The 4,270-nt window shown below is 43.9% G+C and overlaps 1 pseudogene; it reads right to left on the reverse strand.

Moving 5' to 3' along the window:
* Positions 1 to 859: 859 nt before the first annotated feature.
* LOC133764817 (pre-mRNA-splicing factor 38B-like) lies at positions 860 to 3,282 on the reverse strand (annotated as a pseudogene).
* Positions 3,283 to 4,270: the final 988 nt, after the last annotated feature.

The raw sequence follows: 4,270 nt of genomic DNA on the forward strand, positions 1-4,270 counted from the left end.
AGACACACACCCTCACTCACACACACAGACACACACACATACACAAACACATAGACACATACACACGTACATACACATACACACACTCACACTCACACTGACACACACATACACACACCCATATACACACACTCACACTCAGACACACATTCTCTCACACACTCACACTCACACACACATGCAAAGTTTTTCCTCCATCTTACCCATAACTCCTCCCTTTTCTCTTCTCCACAACTAAGAATCCCCCTTCCTCCTTTATAAGAGGCCACTTTCTGATTACCCTATTCCCAGAAGATGCCCTGAGACATAGTTCTTGCTATCATTGCAGCTTGGGGACAGTATGTGTTTGCTAGGTGATTTATCTTTGGTTTCTGCTTCAAGATTCCATCTTTGGAAACTTACTCAAATCTAGCAGCTTTCTCATTGTGATTATGCTCTTGGAGGGTCGGTCTATGGTGATAAAGAATGAAATGAGAACATTCAAGCACAACGGATTGCATAACCGATTCTACTCACCTAATCACTGTCCTGCGTGGCTCTCAGTACAGTGTCAGGACTGTAACATGTCATCACTAAGGCCTCAGCAGCATTCTGTGACCTACTGATGACATCACTACCTTCCAGGGTCTCAGTGAGTAGTTGCAGGACATTGACTTTTTTTTTTAGACATTAATTTTTTTCTTTAATATAGTACTTTAAAAATCTGAGAAAGAATTCAAGGAGAAAAAGATTACATGTCATGTATTTCTTCAAATAAAAAAGGAAAACTAAGTGAATAAATTTTAGGCGTACTAACAGTGTCCCTTTGAGGTAGAATGCTAAAAGGACTTTTGATCAAATCACAGCCTATAAACCTCTGCATCAGAAACTAACTTCTCATAAATTCTCCCTAAGGTAACTGTGGAGAATATTAAGTATAACATATTAATAAGAGCCTTCCAAGATAATATACAGTGGACAAGAATGTTAATCCTACAACTGCTGCTTTCAAGTACACTGAAAACACATAATTCTCCTATAATAGACATCCAAGATTTCCATTTTTCAAAGTCTTTAGCATTCTATTACGAAAAGCACAGCCATGCTAAACTTCAGTACACAAACCGTAATCCCACACCTACAAAACAAAAATAGAATTAGTGGCAGTTTATTGCCTTATACAAATTTAACCAATGTGGCAACCATACCAACGGAATTAAAACATTTTCAGGACATATGTACAGAGTGTACATTTTTAAAACAAACAAAAATGCAAGAACAATCTGTGCATCATGTATCAAACTGAACAACTGGGTGAAAACAACAATGCAATAAATGAGATTACAAAGGCACTTCCCTACACAAAAGAGGAAATGAAAATGCAGCCTACAGGGAGCTTGAAGAGTGTGTAACTACTGCACAATCTCAACTTGGGGAGGAAAAAAAAAAGCAGGTTTAATCAAACATTTATAGGATTCAATGTGATCCACTTTTACAAAAAAAAATTTTCACACAGTCTCATCTTTGTTTTTATGTTGTTTTTCTTGGCTCTCTCGTTCTATACTTTGGCTCCTTCCACGATCGTGTTTGTCTGACTGGTCCTTACTGTCACCGTGATCTCGTTTGTGAGAACGTTCTTTGCTTCTGCTACGCTTTCTAGATTTCTCTTTGCTGGGACTATGTTCCCGTTTCTTTGATTTTTCAACACTGTCAGTTCTTCCTTGACTGCTGCTTCTACTTCGTTTATTTGATTTTTCTTTACTTTCATTTTTATGTTTACTTGATTTGTCTTTGCTCCTGCTTCTACTTCGTTTCCCTGCATTTCTACTTCTACGCTTCCTCTCCCTGCTTCCACTTCTGCTGTGTTTTTTCTTTCTTGGAATCTTTTTTGTCATCTCTATGCCGCCTGTCATCTTTGTCTTCTTTATGCTTCTTCTCTTCTACCTCACTCCTACTTCTCTGTTCCTTGGACCGTTCTCTTGACCATTCCCTTTCCTTTTCTCGGTCAGTCCCTCTTTCCTTATCATAGTCTCGATCTCGTCTTCTGCCTCTCTCATTTTCTCTCTTTCCTGATCCCTGTCCCTTCTGTCCCCTTTCCTATCACGACTTCGACTGCGACTTCTATGCCTTTCTCTACTCCTGCTACGCCTGCGTTCCAACCCCCGATCGATACTTCGGGATCTTCGCCTTTCTTTCTCCCTTTCTTTGGCTTCACGCTCTAGTCATTGCCGTTCTTTCTCTCTCTCTAATTCTCTATCAAAACTAGAAGACCCGTGGCCCTCTCGATGGTGACTTCTACTTCTTGATCTTCTTGGGGACCTCCGTGGACTCAGTGATCTCCTTGGAGACCTTGAACGTCTGCGTTCAACATGTCTGTCTATTTCCTCAGTCCCTTCCTTCCCGTCTTTCTTGATTTTTCTAGGTCGAGTTTTAATCTGTTGATCAATATTCTTCTGAACTGGAACTGGAATTCTTGGAAACAAGGTAGACGACCACTCCAGTTTTGTAAGAAAAGATCGCAGCATTTCTCCAATGGTCATTACACAGCCTCCACCAGCCTTCACATCTAGGTCCGCATGAAGGCCTTCTTGCTATGCCCTCTCACAGCTCAGGACATGTTAGTCGGCTATTGTCAGTCCCAAACACACATTTAAGTGTGTATCGCTGCAGATATCTCTGCATCATCAAGGAAGGATTCAAACCAGTCCCATAGATCTGTGGGTGGCTGTGCATACCTAGAATGATATAAGACTTGTCAAGCTTATGTGAATTAAAATGAATGATTTATTAGACATGTAGATAAATGTATGCCTACCTTATATACATAAATCCAAGGGCTGTAATATATGGTGAGTCTGTGTGTGTTATTAGACCCATCGCTTGCGTGCGCGTTAACTTCAAAGTAAATAATTTATATAACAGACAAAATGCTGTGGAAACAATTCCTCCTGTTCCAACACCTCGAACTTCTACTCACCCCTCCGCACATCCCGGTCTGGTCTGCTGTCTTCCTGCTTCCTTTCTCCCATGGTTCAACATGTGTGACCTTAAAGTAGATCTCGTCCACCACCTCGTGGTAGGTCTTGACCTCCTAGAGCTGCACTTTGAAGTAAGGCGACGACAGGATGTTGGTCAGGATCATGGGGTTAAGGTTCATGGTGTTCTCGCTGCCCCACAGCGGCAACACATTGCCCAGCTTGCCCGAGACGGCCGGCTTCGTGGCGTCTGCTGCTGGGCCGCGGCCGCGGCCGCCTGGTGCTGCGGCTGCGAGTTGCCTGTCCGCGCCGGGCTGTTGTTACCCATGTTGCGGCGGAAGGAAGGAGGGAGGGAGAGGGAGGGGGAGGGGGCCCAGCTCAATCTCTCCCTTCGGGACAACGGTCCGGGACCCCACTCCATGGAACGCCGTCGGGAGAGGGGGCCGCCTCGCTGAGCCCCAGCCGGAGAAGGGAGGGCAACCGGGGACACCGACGGACGGACCTCGGGCCGCCGGCACACGGCGAGACGCGGACCCCGAAAAACTCCAGCAGAAGGCAAGCCGGCGGCCAGGGAGCGCGATCTCTTCCGCCAACTAGGACATTGACTTTAACATTTACATATTTTACTTGATACAAAAATAAGAAGATAGATTAGTTGGATTAAACAAGAAAGGCATTCGATGTGTCTAGTGAAACTGTTATATTAAATCTCCTCAATGGTGAGAATATGGGTGTGTCCAAGAGGATTAGGATTAGAGTCATGCTTATTGTTGTTTTATGGAAGATAGTGAATACTAGTAGTAGTAGTATTTAACTTATGTACAAGCATAATAAAATGTTTGAAAATATATATTTACATTGATTAATCTTTTATTTATTTATTTATTTATTTATTTATTTTATTTTTAGACAGGCAGAGTGGACAGTGAGAGAGAGACAGAGAGAAAGGTCTTCCTTTGCCGTTGGTTCACCCTCCAATGGCCGCTGCGGTAGGTGTGCTGCGGCCGGCGCACCACGCTAATCCGATGGCAGGAGCCAGGTGCTTCTCCTGGTCTCCCATGGGGTCCAGGGCCCAAGCACTTGGGCCATCCTCCACTGCACTCCCAGGCCACAACAGAGAGCTGGCCTGGAAGAGGGGCAACAGGGACAGGATCAGTGCCCTGACCGGGACTAGAACCAGGTGTGCTGGCGCCGCAAGGCGGAGGATTAGCCTAGTGAGCTGCGGCGCCAGCTACATTGATTGATCTTTAAACAATGTATACATATATCAAAACATCCATTGCATCCCATAAATATATAGAACTTTTGTAAAATTT

The sequence above is a fragment of the Lepus europaeus genome, chromosome 7, assembly GCF_033115175.1.
Source record: "Lepus europaeus isolate LE1 chromosome 7, mLepTim1.pri, whole genome shotgun sequence".
Classification (NCBI taxonomy): Eukaryota; Metazoa; Chordata; class Mammalia; order Lagomorpha; family Leporidae; genus Lepus; species Lepus europaeus.